Genomic DNA, 16112 nt, shown 5'->3' with positions numbered 1-16112 from the left:
GCTTGGTGCGTTTCGCCGGAGGCCAGAAACACGTGGGGTGGCTCACTATATTTGCCTCCAGAAGTGATTCCCTAGCGCGTATTCGAGCCTATGAATGACATCAGCGCTTTGGTAATCGAGTGGTGTGGCGAGAATTTCCAGTCGGTAGGCAAAAACAGACATGTCAGCATCGAAGGAAATGAATGCGTTCTTCCCGCCTGCACTCCTTTATTCGCAATCATTCGCGCCGTTACGCGTAATTTCGATGAAAGAACATATGCCTTAGCGGAAAACGATAGCATTGCCGCGTCCATAACAGTACGCCCTAAACATGGAATCCCCAGAGGACTCACCTTCACTATCCAGACGGCTGCATGGTTTGTTTGCAGCTGGCCGAGTGACCTCATACTCACGTAACGTTCCGTGAAATACACACCACCAGGCGGCGCTCCGTCCTCGCCTCTGATTGCGATGCTGGGGCCTTCCGTCGGCGCGAGATTCACCATAGGGATCGCACCGATGAGTCGCCACCGGAAGCGATGACGTAAGGTTCCCATGAGGTCTGGCGAAGGCCGTTGGTTCGGCAAAGCTAAAGCGGCCGTTTTGTCTTGTGATCATAGATCGCGCTAGGTAATGTATACATTGGGTGCACTCGCGGCGCATTAAGAATGTTCTGTTCTTCGTGACGTCACGTGGAATCTTTGTCGTCCGGTTCGCTGCGGACACCAAAGCGCGCAAAATCCATGGGAGATAAGGTCATGATGGCGTCGACAGCATATATTCTTTGTCGTCCCGGTCGCTCCGAAAGCACCTTTGTTGGCACACTGCTAGGGCGTTCTGTGATGCATCAGCGCATCTGCAATATTAACGTGTTCAAAGTGGGTAACAAACACTGCGGGTGATAAACGGTGGGCAGAATAGCAGCCTCTCCATTTGAAGCCCAGTTCCCAGTGAATTCGTTTATGTGCAGACAGATATGTGGAAGCCGGAAAAGCCCTGACCCCTTAACATTATTCGCCTGTTTCGGAATGTCCCAGTCCAGTATGATACCTTGACCAACAGGAAGTCATCATATGAATTGAGCCCCCCAGTTGGGCCCGGCGGCCCTAACTGGGCGCCCAAAGTTATTCATCCTCCAGTGATTCAAGCGCCCGAAGTGATTCAGGGGTCCAGTGATTCCAGCGCCCAAAATGCTTCAGCCTCCAGGGATTCAAGCGTCCCAAGGGATTCACGGGCGCCAGTGATTCAAGCACCAGAGGTGATTCAGCGCTCCAGTGATTCCAGCGCCCAAAATGCCTCAGGCCTCCAGGGATTCAAGCGTCCCAAGGGATTCACGGGCGCCAGTGATTCAAGCACCCGAAGTGCTTTAGGGCGCCAGTGATTCCAGCGCCCCAAGTGATTCAGGGGCACTGCGCTCGAAGCGATTCGGCTTCCAGTGGTTCAAACACCCTTAGTGATTCAGGGGTGCCAGTGATTCCAGCGCCCAAAGTGATTCAGGGACGCCAGTTATTCCAGCGCCCGACATGATTTAGCCTCCAGTGATTTAAAGACTCCCCAAGTCATCAAGGAGAACGACTGTCCCCTCCGCCTGCTTCCCCTCGGCTTCGTCTTTGTCGCCAGGCATTTGTCGTAAGTCACCAGCAGCCTCAAAGCGACTGAGCCTGCCCAAAAGCTCTTTAGTTTTATTTGCATGTGGCAGGCAGAAGTTACGATCTGCTGGATCAAATTTCAACCCCAGCAAATTCCGAACACCCCAAACATTGTCACATCTGAGTCTCGCTTTCGGCCGTAGCGCCACGGAGTAAAACCGAATCATAATGGCAGCTACCAAATCAATGTTAGCATCTAGTGATCACTCAAAGGGATGACATGGCTTCCTTCTTGAAATGGTATGCAGCCTTACGCATTGATTTCAGCTCTAAATGAGTCCAAACACTACCAAAGTTACACCCTTCCTTATAAAGTCATCAAATTGAGAGCAGTCACGTTTGTTTTGTTGACTTGATGTCAGCTTTTTCTGCAGAAATACGCAGTTACAGCACCAAGCATTTCTGACCGCTTGTTTTGCACTGAGCCTACTTCCCGCAGAATGGTGCTACTCTTGAGGTGCTGCCACTTTGATCTAGCAGTCGCGGAGATAACCAAGCTTTTTTTTAGGAAAAAACGTGGTCTTTTTAAAGCGTAGAATGGTAATGGCGGGTATGACGATGTCCCCTACATGTGCTGGAATCCGCTGGTTGAATGGGTTTCCAAAAGCCGACAACCAAAGCCCTTTGATTGCGCATAACAATTGCGTCATAGCATATCGCTGATGACAGGTGCAAAGTGCAGATACCAGAAGCAGGGTTCGCTTCCCGCATGGTCTGCGTTGCAGTCAAAACTTCGCAGAATTAGCGCGGTGTCAACATGAAATTCGTAGGAAACGGAATGATACGAGATGAGAAGAGAGAGCGTGCCGCAACTTCAAAGCTATTTAGCCCTACATCTCGGCAGACCCATCTTTCAATGCATATCGCAGGAGAAGATGGATGCGCGAAAACGCGAAAAACGAACGTTGAAAGCGCACAATGCTAACATTCGTCTGCAAACAGTGTCTAGCACGTCTCCGGTCCCCCAGACAGCGCCCAACACATCTCCCCCCCCCCCCCCCGCCCTCGACGATGCCCGGCACAGCTCCGGTCCCCAGACAGTGCCCAGCACAGTTCTACCTCCCCCCCCCCGAAGACAGCGCCCAGCACAGCTCCGCCCCCTCCCCCCCAGACAGCACCCAGTACAGCTCCGCCCCCCCCCCCCCCAGACAGCGCCCAGTACGGTTCTGGCCCCCCAGACAGCGCCCAGCACGGCTCCGGTCACCAGCACGCTGACCAGCGGCCGATATTGCCCTGACCAGTGGGGCGCTGGAGGCGAGGGAGGGAGGGGTGAGGGTCGACGCCGGCCAGCCGGGGGCGGCGCGCGGCGCGGCGGCGCGGCTAGCTCGGACCGGCAGCGCTCGGCGCGCCTTACTCGACGGCGGCGACGCACCACGACAGGGAGCGCCCGCTCACCGGACATCTCACCGGATAGCTCACCGGACAGCTCACTGGACAGCGGCAGGTGAGCGGCGCTCCGAATTGCCATCCAGGTAGCCGAGGAATGATGGAGGAGCTGCTGCTGACTGGCGGCTTATCGGGCCGTTTCGGAAAGCTCTCTACATTAGTGTACGCGTTTGTTGTGGCTTATGCGGATACCGTAACGTTTTATTACTACCAGTGCAGTCGGTCAGTGCACTGTCTGTTCCATCGTTTTACCAACTTGTTATTTTGCATTTTCTCGTCATCAAAGTTGTTATCAAGTGCCTGTGACAGAATCGGTATCAGGCTCTATTCAGATCCCAATGCGTTTCTGGCGATGGTTTGGGAAAATGTTGAGCGAGCCGCTACTGGAGCGTTTCGAGTGATTACACTCGAAACATTCGAGGAAATTAAGGCAGTCTTTCATTGGGGAACAAGTTTAGAGTCAAGTTCATTTCACTGACGAATCATTCCAGCAAGTGGCTTATTGCTTTGATTCGGTATAAGTACAATGGTAACGTAGGTAGAATAAGTACGATGATAGTATAGTTAATAAAAGTATAATAGCAGTACAAGAAGAAAAGCTTTAAACCGACAAAACGTATCAATATTCGCACATACGCAGCGTTGCTCCATTTAGGGGATTGGAAACTGAACGCACCAGAATGCATTACCGAAATTGCGATATTGTCAAAGCTATCGGTTTGAGCATTGCAACAATAAATCTTCCACCAAGACTGTCTGACTTTGTTGTTAACTTAACCAAAACTTCAACACTACGATCAACTTGTTCCCCTGGCTTTCCTGGTCGCTGACACGGGCACTGCCATGGGCTCTGCGTCTGGAAGCCTGCCTTGTACCGCTGACGGGCTGCTTTCAGGTGCGGCGTGGAATTAGGCCATTTACAGAAGTCAGTTTTGTGCCCCAGCTCGGTGCTGCCGCTCAGCGACCTCCGAGGTGAATTGCCATTTGATTCTGATGTTCAGTTGGTTGAGCAGCAGCGGTAAAGCACCCGCCAAAGTTGCAGCTGTGGTTAAAGACACGTCAGGTCAAATCTTCGAATCCGCACTAATTATCAGCACTTGACCCGTCTTAATGCATAGCTCTCATCACCGTGCACCACGGTGTTAAGTGTGAGCACTCTTGTATCACATTGACGCTGATACGGAAAGATGAGAAAGGACTATTCTCACCTGGCTTGACCAAACCTAACAGGTCATCTGCACTCTAAAGATTGTCTAAGTAAAAGATGAAGCCTAGTACATGGTTGTCGCTCCTTGCAAACTTTTGCTGGGGCTTATAGTGTGTGAAATTGACAAGGGATCGTACCCTTATTTGCGTTACACTGTCACAAAACTGGACAAAATAACGAAGGTGTAGCCTACACAGACGAGTCAAACCCGCCTGGCACAGATGCTGCACAATCTTACTACTTGCTTTAGACACATTCGTCCTCGCTGTGCACTGACGTAAAGTCACCACCCCTGTTAGACCCCTGAGAGATATTTTCACAGCGGATACCCAGCGTGACTCTCGGAAACGTCGGCCCGGTTTGCTAAGACCCCTTGCTTCCGGCGATAGTCTGACCGCAGCCGAGCCTGTTGCCACATTCTGAGTCTGCGTCACATTTCCAGGCATGCGGTCCACGCCGCAGCTGGTCACCCTGCTGACAATCTGCTGCTCGTCCGCCCTGTCGGCGCTGGTGCCGCACGTGGTAAGCACCGCGACCGGCCCCTCCCGCCACCGGCTCTGCACTGTTCCGCAGAATGCATAGCAGCTCAGTGTGTAGGAGGACGCAGAAGTGTTGTTCTTTGTAGGCTACGTCACAGCGCCAGTGGTCTTCTCGGTTAGATGGGTAGTTCAGCCGCACACTACAGACATAATACGTGACACGGCAGCGGGTTGATGGGTGGTGTAGTGTTTTGTGTCCGGTCTTGTGAGTTAAATGGTGTAGAAGTGAAGCAGTGAGACACAAATTTGGAGACAGAGCGGGTGCCTGCTTTTGCTGAATGTGGCATGTTTGCCTGTATAGAACATTCTGGATGCTCAATATCGAAAGACCTGTGAAAATTCCAGGCCGTGAACAGGGTGACAATGCGGTGACGGAATAAAACGCTTCAAATAGGCATGATGAACGTAAACTTACAGGCCTTGGTCGCTCAATCAGCTGCTTTGGGTCGAAAACCGTGAACGGGTAGGCGGCCTAATCATTTCCGACATACAGCTGCTAGCATGTTTCACATGATGTCTTGGGATTACACATGCCGGCGCACACTGCAGTTTTAAACGTTTCTCCACAGAGCCATGATTTGTCTCTCCGAAATACCCTCGGTGCAGCCGGCGCTGAACTTTACTGTGAAGTCACCCGCGCCATCTGACTCCTCTGACGACCTGATTCAATCGTGTCGGTTGACTGCGCCGTGCCAGCAAGACGATACTGAACCATGAATGGCAGCTTTGCAGTTCGCTGACCTGGAGGAATTCAACTGTTCTCAGGAGGAAAATAGAAATCCAGATATAAAATCTGCCTTTCAATCAACAATAGCAGCGGTAACTGCCATTCTTTTCAGGATTATTGATCCGAAATGAAAATAGAAGAGCTAACCCATATTTCCATCTAGAAATGTTTTCAGAGTCTGCAGCCATTTCAAACCAGTCCCGTGAATTGTGTTGAAAAGAAAGCAAGTCTGTTCGTTGTTTTGAGTTCTATATTTTGCCTCCCCACTCGGTCGGATGCTGTCCGTATCCGTACCAGTATCCACTCTAAACAAAACACATGACACATGTCTTGGACTGTTGAGGGTTCAAATCAGTGCTCATCTCCTTTCGGTTCCAAAAATAAGTTACTTGCAGCAGTGCATTCAATGGGAAGAGGAGACAAGACCGAGTGTCCATCCCTCCCTTTATCAAAATTTATACTGGTCCAATGTGCGTGTGTTTGAATGTTGACAGTTGTAAAGATAAGGTGCATACATGACAAATTATGTGGCAAAATTTTTTAATGAAATAATAATTTGATTGGCAAAAATCAAACAATTACACACACACACACATATATATATATATATATATATATATATATATATAAATTATGTAAAATTAAAACTGATTAATTATATGTGATGTCATGCGCCAGGCAAAAAACGGGAGAAAAAAAGTGAGAGCGCTGAGCTTTTTGTTGTCAAATATATAATTGCCCCCCACCCACATTGCGAGGTCCTGCATGCATTCCTATTCATGCGCCCATAAAAGTGAGTGATTACAATAGCCTATGAATGGTGCTAGTCGGGGGCATCACTTTATGTGCTTTCAGGAGGGCATGAGCCTACCAATGCTGCCTTGAGACTGCCACCCAATGCTCTTCTAAGCTTTTTCTGAGCTCTCGGAGAGAAGAGGGAATACTGGCCAAATAAATACAAAACAATTACCTTAACTGTTGGCATTCTAGGTATTCGGTACTTAGACACACCACTGTTGGTATCATGTTTATTTTGTAGGAAACAGAATCCTGTATGTGCTCAATGTTATTGTCCCGCTTACTCCTTTGTATGTTAAGTCAGTCTGCAAATTTTGTTCAAGTTTTGTTTAAAATGATAGCGCCCGGATAAGGATAAGAAACAACCATGTGTAATATGTGGCAGCTTTCAAAAGCAGAGTGGCTCTGATATAAGTTAAAGGATGTTTTTTCCCAACAGTGGCAAGTGTGTTTGTCACATAATTGTTGTTGTGGTAGTCAAGAATACGCTCAGCGACAGCGGTAATCACCAGTGATCCCTTACTATGGTTTACTAAGACGTTTTTCCATGAATTTTACCCCATTGTAAGCTTTTCACAAACAGGCAGCTCTCATCAACTTGAAATGGGAAGCTATTTCTCCGCAGCAAAACAATTTGTAATCTGTCAAACATTAAAGCTCTGCATTTTCACATCGAGGAAGCAATTTCAAGTGGCCGAGATTCGGAAAGAAATCAGCTTTGGCAGGTGGGTGAAGTCAACCTTTTCTGCCAAGCCCCCCCCCCCCCCGCCTTCCAACTGATTTTAGGAAGTGACGCCCCTAGTGCTAGTGACTTCCTTCATTTAAGTAATGTCTACTTATTTACCAGGCAGTGTGTAGCATTCTTGAATAAAATTAGGTGCCTTTGGACTCATACGTTTCAGTGGAAATCTCAATGGCTACACTTCTATTTGACGTCAACGAATTGAGGGTCAGGCATAGAGTTCAGGTTGAATGTAGTTTTGAGAGCACGTTCAGAGCTCGTAATGAGGCACGCCTTTCATCTTTCCTCTGTGATACCCAAGTTTCATAGCAATTCAATCAGCAAAGACTGAAACTTTTCTTAATGGACTTCGATCCCCGTTGACTTTTCAGCATGGCCAGAACACTTATAAGTCATTCACAAGCTTGATTTAAGCTTGATAGCCCTTTGAAACGTTTGTTTTGCCATGGAATGATGTTTTCCTTGCAACTAATACAATTAGTAAACCGCATAGCTTTAAAGCCATTCACTTGAGCTTGTGCTAACTCGTGCACCCCGAGCGAAGACTTGTAGAGTTCTCTAGAACTTCAGGAATCACGAGGCAAGAGCTAGAGGCATAGCTCAGTGCATGGCCTAATTGAACGCGCCGGTAAGCAGAGTTCTTTCACCTTCGTTTTCTCTGTGCTGAGACACCATAGACGAGATTCCTTTCGCGGTTAGCCCTTTGTAGAACAAGATGGGCGATCTCCTTGGGTTGTCTCTCAACTCAGCTCACAAGTGGTCTTGCAGTGTTCTCACCGCAACATTATGGACCTTACTGGCCTTGCGAGGCTTACGCGACTGTGCCCTATGGCAGAAACAGCTGCTGGAAGCCCCTCCCTTGCCCACTTAAGCTCAGGCTGGGAGCGGAGAGAGAAATGACTTGAAAGACAGAAGGAACGCAACGAACAACACAATATTGCAGAACTCTCACCCAAACACATATGGGTTGTGACAGACAGATATGTTTTGAACAGAGATACTGACGGTAGCATCAGCCGAGCATCATATTAGGCGGGGTTTGGACACCTACCACTATCGTGATCTCCACCAATGCGACAATCCCCCACTCCTCGCTTCGGATTTCCAACAAAGTGACTAGGTTTATGATGGAGAGGCTTGACTCAGCCTTAAAGGAGAGGCACGCCCACACGCTAACCGGAAGTGGAAAGTAAATGGAGCGGACGTGAATGCTTACCGGATTGTGAAATGTTGGCGCTTTGATATTATTGCTGCTATTCACTTACGGAAACATTATCGGTGAAAAACATTCATGACCGAATATTCAAAACGGTCCCTACTCGGTGGCAAGCCCGGTGGCAAGTCCAAGGGCCATGCTTGGCATGCTCACCCTAAAGAGCAAACAGAAAAGGCAAACTTGAAGCCCAAAAAACTGATTTGGTGTAAGGAGAGGCCAAAATCGTCCTCTGCCACGTGCTCCCATCGACCAATGAATCGTAAGTTACGAACAAAAACCCGTTTTACCTACTAGCATAACGACATGTAGCACCTTGTCAAAATAAAGGAATTCGTTTTACCCATCTGCAGCAATCTTGATTGATACCGTGCCCCGCCCTCGTAACACTTACACACACACAGACAGGCGGTGCGTGGTAGATAGTGCGTGGGTAGGCAGCGCGCGAATGTGCTCTTTTGAGAATATAGTCCCTACACCAAAAATGACATTTAACCTTCATTCAAGTGACTGACGCGTTCTTGGACGTGGAGAGCAGTCTTTCAAAGACGTGGAGATTAGATTTATCTAGCCCCAAAGACGCACAGCGGAAGAGCCGGGTCATACTTAGCTGATACTCAAAAGCCCACTTTCTAGAGACATGCAAATTAGAGCGAACATTTTTTTCAGAAAGATAAGGAAATCAACATTTCAAAAGAGCTGTCATTTTTCAGCCGTGACAGACCTAGTTTGCTCCAGCGTTGGCTACGTAGTGGGGAAAAGGCAGACGAGTGAGCGAGTCACGCTTAGCTGGCCGCCACCGGTATACATTGGCACCTGGGAACCTTGTGTTCGTACGTAAGAAGGAACTGTGCGTAGCTTGGGCCATGTGCGCTTTCGGCTGGAATCAAGCTTCCATAGAATCAATGTTAAAGGTAGACTTTGAAAAAGCATTAAAGCGTATAGAGCACCTTGCGGAAGTAATGCACATGGCAGGCAAAAAAGAAAATGCCGCAAGTTCCACGCATATTGTACCCCGTGTAGGCTTAACTGCCTTGAAATCCCAATGCGCCGTCTTCCAGTTCCAGAAAGCATAATTTCTTGACGCTTTTTCGGCAACGTCGTCGGTGCTAAAACAAACCAAGTTAGGGCTCGCATCAGCGAATGGTTAGCTTTGAGAGCTTTTCGGGTCGTCTTAATGTTACGGACACCAACGCTGGAGCTGCCCAACTGGCTCGCGGCACGGGTCCTGACGCTTATTCTGAACGCGAGACCCTTGAACCACTTAAGCATGTATTTCGTGCGGCAGACATGTCTGCACCCAAGACGAGTAGACTACTCCAGATTATATCAGGCACAGATTCTGGGATATGGCATTCGTGTAAAATTCGCGGAGGCTGTTATCCCTCGGATTCGACGAAACGTGGCACTATAGCTTTGCTTTCTCCCCTATGGCATTAACCAAAGTGACTCTTTTCGAGGCGCACGTTGGCTTTGGGAATGAGAATATCACATAATCCATGTAACGCACTGGTTCAAACTTCAAATGTCCGTCAGCCAACCAACTTCTCAGTAACAGGCCCTTCTCGCTGGGCCAACCACGTCCGTTAACGTTTTTGTAATCGCACCAATAGAGGTGCACAGGGTGGTTGTTATGACGACAGTGGTCGCACGTACAGGGAGGATGTGTGGTGCTGATGTAAAGCGTTGATGGCGTAATTTGGACCGAAAATCAAACTTGATTTTATAATTATGGCTTCACGGTGCTGCATTGGCACCACCCAGTGTTATCATTAGACGCAACTAGTCCTGAGGTTTCACTAGGTTACGTTTTTGAAATATGGCCCAAAGGTGGGACAGTCCGAGGGAAGAGCGAAAGATGGGAAGGAAGGGCGCCTAAATTTTCAGGTGCTAATGCAGACTACGCCCTTACCCTCTCCCCATCTCGTTGGTGTGCTGCCGATCTCTACGGCAGCATCCCTCCCCACTCCCTTGCAGTAGGGCCCTAGAGCCGGTCATGGCGGCCCCCTACCTTGCCTTTGAGGCGGGCCGTTCCGCCCGGGGCCCGCGTCCAGCGGCGGTGACGTTGGCCTCCGCTGGGGACGGCGCCATCGGGGCGGCGGGCGTCTCTCCATGCGGCCTCTACTAGCCGTCCGTCTGGTCCCAGCCCCCTTGTACTTCCTGAGTCGTCAGGGTTGGTTTGGGAGGGACGAGCTGAGAAAGAGCGGATAGAAACAACGACGTAAGGAAGTAAGAGGAAGAAAGAGGGAGGCAGAGATTGAGTGAGGAGATAGAGGGGAAGTGTGTGTGTGTGTGTGTTTGGTTGTGTTGTGTGTGTGTGTGTTGTGTGTTGTGTTGTGTGTGTGTGAGATGTGAGAGAGAGAGAAGAGAGAGAGAGAGAGAGAGAGAGAGAGAGAGAGAGAGAGAGAGAGAGAGAGAGAGAGAAGAGAGAGAGAGAGGAGAGAGAGAGAGAGAGAGAGACGCAGACAGATCAGACAGACAGACAGACAGACAGACAGACATACAAGAAGACAGACAGACAGACAGACAGACAGACAGACAGACAGACAGACAGACAGACAGAGACAGAGAAAGGGAGAGAGAGGGAGAGATATAAGAAGAGGAGAGGGAAAAGATGTAGATGTAGATGTGGGGGTGTGGCATACACATAGAGGTAGCAAGTGGCATCCGCTTGCTCTCCCGTGATACTGCACCTGGACCCAATTCGCCCGTTAATGCTAACAGATGACGCCCCCCGGCCCTGTCTGTTCGCGAACGCTGCAGCCCGCGTCTGTTCAAAACGACACTCAGCGGCCTCGTTACACACCGATTGTATCGGCACTGAAACAGTCATCGACTGAATCCAATCAGTTTTTTAAATACAATTTTTCAATTGGGGCGAGTCAGTGTTTCAAAATGTCCGAACAGTTTGGCAGTGGGTAATTTGTTGGCTCCTCGTTCCGACCACCGTGGCACACACCTTTAACTTATTTGTCCACCAAGGCAAGCACCAATAATTTGTTCATTACGACAGAGTCATTGCGAGTGTTGCGTGATGTGCACTGCCTGATTACGATGGCTCGCGTTGACATGCGGCGTTAATAGAATACAAGCTATGACATTGATCATTTCATAACTGCAAAAAAATCGGATCGCTTAAAATCAATAATGAAAGTGATATGAAATAAACAGTGCTTTAGCATACACTCTCACGTACTCGTTCTGGTTCGAATGAGATGTATAAGGCTCGAAATTTACGTGCAATTGTAAACAGCACTTTTGTATTTTCACTGTTCCGTTGCAAGTAAAATTACTGCACCGTGAAACTAGCATTTGGAAACATGGCTGCCTCACAGCTGCAGAATCACCACTCTATTTTAAATCTGACTCGATGTTTGTACATGTCACGGTATGTATTGACCTTACGCCTCTGCGACGACCTACTGTTGAAATGACTTGTGTTTCATTGTAGACAAATCAGGAAGAGAAGGTGGTTCTGGAGGACGACGATTCCATCCTGTCGCCGCTGAAGCCGTTTCACGTCATTCATGGTAAGCAATATAGCACAAGACCGGGAAGGGCCCGCTGGACAGCCGGACGGCCGGATCGGCGCGTGACAGGCATGGGTCACGGGCAAATGACAGCTGTATACACACGATAGGCAAACTTCCGTCGCGTCGAAGCTGTGTGATCACGACAGCGCAATGTGTTTCGGTTCGGTTTGAAAACATCAAAAGGTACGATGTGAGTAGATACGTAGCGCCTTTGCAGGCTGCGCCGAATGCAAAGGCGTTGCTCTGGGGCATAGAAGGATAATTGTGCATGGAGCGTAAGGTGGGTAATTAAGCATGGGGCTTCTTTGATACGGTTCATCATAGGATAACGCCACCTAACACGATTCTGCGCGGCCAAAGTGTGCTTGAATACAAAGTCTGTACGCCGAGCGGGGTTTCTTGGGCCTAAGTGCCCCACGGGCGATGGCGTTTCAGCGTATGCTCAATGGTTGTGTGTACTGAGGTATATGGCGCCTAACACTCCATGTTTCCAGAGTGCATAAACACAACGTCAGTCGATGGGAGTGTTCTACAATCAAGTCCCCAGGCCGGGAAGAGACGTGCGGTCTCTACCTATTTTCGGCTGTCAATACCGTTATCGAAATCGAGCTAGAATATGTCAACGTGCCCTGCCATACGGGCGGCTCATTGCGGTAAAGTGGAACGCTGATCGCGTGGGTTGTGCTGGGGCACTCGCGCCAAAGCCCTTCCGTGGAGGAATGCCGTACCGACCGTATTTGAGCCCCATCTGGATGCGCCGTAGTCCCTGAAGCTGACACTTCCGCCACTCATTATGGCGCGGCCGTGTCGATCGGTACGGGACGCGTTTAACAAGCTTTGGTGGAAATTTGTTGCCATTCATTAGTTACGTAAGTGCCCGCCGTCATATGTGTACCCGGATCCTGTGCCGCGCTCCTGTTGACCTCGTGTTGCACCCCTCAACACCGTTCTCCCGCTTGCTTCAAGCTGCTCTTCATGTTTCCTCGCCGACCTCATATGTCATTCCTGCTGACCTCGCCCGTCCCCTGCTGACCCCGTGCTGTGTCCGCTGACCTCACTCTCTGCACCGCTGACGCCGTTCCCCGCTGAGCTCGTGCTGTGCATCGCTGACACCGTCCCCGCTGACCTCACGCTCTGCACCGCTGACAATCGTTCCTCGCTGAGCTCGTGCTGCGTCCCTGTACCCGTGATGCGCTCGGATCGCGCCCTGCTGACCGAGCGCCTCGCCCAGCTGGTGGACGGCTGGGAGATGAACGGCCAGCTCTTCCCGGGCCCAGCGGACCACCCGCTGGCCGGTGCGCGAGCGGTACCTGGAGCCTGCGGTACCACGACCACCCTTCAGCCGGTGCGCAGCGCGCAGAACGCCGCCTGCTGCAGTACCGCCTTCCGGTCGGCCGGCTCGGCCATTTCCCTCCGCGTCGCCACCTGCCCAACCCAGGCACGTGAGTGGCACCACCGGCCCACCATTGCGGTCCAGGGGCCCGCAGTGGGGGGAGGGAGGCGGGAGAGAGGCGAACGCGAGGTTGACGAGAGGAGTGGAGCGTGTCGGTCGCAAAAGGGACTGTGGCGGTGTTGTCGAAATATGCCGCTTCTTTGGGGTTGTTTGTTTGGACTGTTGTTTCAGAAGCTGTGCTAAGTCGATTATATACGAAACAAACGCGGTGTGCAAGAATAACGAAATTTGGAGTCGTCATTCGTGTGAATTCGAATTTTCTGTGGCAAGTTACGTAATGTGATTGTCTTTGATATCACACATGTTGTTTAGGAACTAGCTAAGACTGAGACGAAAAATGCCTGAAAGCTCAATTAGACAGCTTTATATCCGTCAGTTATGCGCGTGTCTTCAGCGCTGTCGTACAGATATCAGCCGTCAAAAGAGGGACCAGCCGAGCTCCGTCGCTGCGCCGTGTCGTGTCGTGTCGCGTGGTATCATGTCGTGCTCGGCCCGGCTCGGCCACTTCAGAGTCAACGCCCAACTTATTTGACAAAATTAGTTCGTCCTGATACTATTCTCGTCAGAGATATGAGCCAAAACACTGAATGGCTGATGCTTGCGAAACTTAAAGCATTGTAAGTTCATATTCTTAAATTTTTCATCACACTCGTGTAATTTTAGTCCAGACGTGAAGCGAACTGTGTCCAAGTGAGAGACGATCTCGGCTCACCACACAGGACACGTTGCACGTGGCTGATCGTGCCCTGTGTAGGAAGCGGATTGCACGTCTCCCCAACGGCGCACCAGAGACCGGTTCCAAACCGGCAGATTAAAGGAGCGTAAACATTTCGCCTCACGTCTTTTCTCAGCGTTACAGCTCTTTACATCCCGTGCTCTGAACTGTTTAAACAGTTGATACTAATATTTCAGAATAGCGCAAAGCTTTTGGAAATATTACGATCGGTTATGAAAATGGCTAGTGCCCCAAGGTAGGCTGTTATCTACATATGGCTATTAACCTCCTCTACTTATGCAGTTATGGACTCTTGTCTACTTATCAAAATCCTTCGTGAGCGCAGCTAATGCGTTGAGCAGATGATCTCGGTCACGAAATGGACGATGTCGTGTTGCGTATATTAATCGGGTGTCATAGCAGTAGCTGAAAGCATCGGAACGGGCTACCCGCATTGTTTGACCCCTTCCCGAGTGCTCTCGGTTACCTGCTGACCTTTTGACCTGCGGGACTAAGCTTCATCAGCGGAAATAGGGTATGAGCAGTTATATCAACTTCAAACATGCAGCACGCTTCGAGACCAGTAATGTGGCGCCCGCGATCCCCAACAGGCCAGGGAGATTGCAATGTGACAAGAAGCTTTTACCAAATTTTTCCTGGGTCAAATAGGATCGAAGCGGACGGTCGGACTGCAGGCGTTGGTATTTCAGTTTGCCTCTCAGCTAAGGGGTATTATAGCGGCACGTGCCAGATGATAAGGCATTGCTGAAACTCCAAATACGCAACCGGAAGGCTGAAATCGGTGCTGTTTGTTAGCCAGCGTCGTGAGCTGCTGTACCCTCCACCACTTCAGTATTATTTGTTGGCCAGCGTCGCGGGCTGCCGCACCTTTTGCCAGTACAGTGTTGTTTGTTGGTCAGCGTCGTGAGCTGCCGTTCCTGCCACCAGCGCAGTGCTGTTTGCTGGTCAGCGTCTCGAGCTGCTTTACCTGCCGCCACTTCGGTGTTTTTGCTGGCCAGCGTCACGAGCTTCTGTACCTGCCGCCATTACAGCGTTCTCAGTTGGTTAGCGTGGCAGGCTGCTGTACCTGCCGCCAATACAGTGTTGATTGCTGGCCAGCGTGGCGAGCTGCTGTACCTGCCGCCAATACAGTGTTGATTGCTGGCCAGCGTCGTGAGCTGCTGTACTTGCCGCTGCTATATTCTTCTTTTTTGGCAAGTTGGCCAGTTTTCCGCATCACCCAACAGAAGCACGGCGAAACAAGCTTTCTGCGACTTCATGTGCCCGTGAGTTGAACACTCACCCCGTCCCAGACCAGCTCCGGCCGGTCCGTGGCGGCTAACCCTCTCCCTCTCCGCAGCCTGCAGTCAGCTGGTGGAGGGCTCGGAGATCTTCACCCTGCGCAGTGTCGGCCGGCGCAACAACTGCACCCTGCTCAGCCTGAACCCGGTGGAGTTCCGGGTGCTCTCCTACCGCGTCGGCGTGCCGCCCCCAGGCATTATGCCCGAGGCGCTCACTGGACCCCTCCTCAAGGCAAGGCGGCGGGGCGTTATCCCGGCTGTTGGCCCGTCAGGAGCATGCGCATAGGGATGGACTTGGGCGAAGGTGAAGTGCTTTGCTATTTAAAGTTGGTGAGAGCCAGGCGGTGGGGTGGAACTCTCAGCGGCCGAAATGTATGAATGAATTTCGCATGAATAGACCCGAATGCGTCATTATGAGGTTCTATATTTGGCTTAGCATCGCCACACAGAATGGAACAGTGGTTCGTACCGTTATAAAGCATCGAGCCTAGTGTTTGCCCAGAATATGAGTAGGCAAACACGTGCTGTCCCTGCTGTGTGGGATACCATGTCTAAGGCAGCGTGCTGTTGCTGAGGTGCGCGTGATGCCCGGCTAATGTGCGCCGTCCGGATGGATGTGCTGCTCTCCTTGCGTTATGTCACTGTGCAGTGGGTATTCCCGGCTCCCACGCCGTTCTCGTGGTGGCTCCGGCTCCCATGCCGTTCAGTGGCTCCCGTGTGGCACGCGTGGTTTTGTGTTGTCCACCTTGCGTGCTGTCCCTGAAGAGTCAGCTGCCCTCGGGAGAAACGGGATGGCCTCCTCCCTTTTCCCCTGAGAAATTGTGACTGTCCTGGATCCACCAAGGGGTTACCCAAGGGCCTATTCCAAAC

At 50.5% G+C, this 16112-nt stretch overlaps 1 long non-coding RNA gene across 1 annotated transcript; it reads left to right on the top strand.

The window, feature by feature from the left end:
* The first annotated feature begins 2989 nt into the window (after positions 1–2989).
* On the top strand, positions 2990–12295 carry LOC119101601 (uncharacterized). Its single transcript, XR_005094586.1, has 4 exons — positions 2990–3072; positions 4664–4743; positions 11692–11770; positions 12268–12295. It is a non-coding gene; the product is annotated as an uncharacterized LOC119101601 (long non-coding RNA).
* Positions 12296–16112: the final 3817 nt, after the last annotated feature.

This window comes from Pollicipes pollicipes, unplaced genomic scaffold (genome assembly GCF_011947565.3).
Source record: "Pollicipes pollicipes isolate AB1234 unplaced genomic scaffold, Ppol_2.1 Scaffold_4881;HRSCAF=5763_pilon_pilon_pilon, whole genome shotgun sequence".
Classification (NCBI taxonomy): domain Eukaryota; kingdom Metazoa; phylum Arthropoda; class Thecostraca; order Pollicipedomorpha; family Pollicipedidae; genus Pollicipes; species Pollicipes pollicipes.
This window is presented reverse-complemented; position numbering and strand designations above follow the sequence as displayed.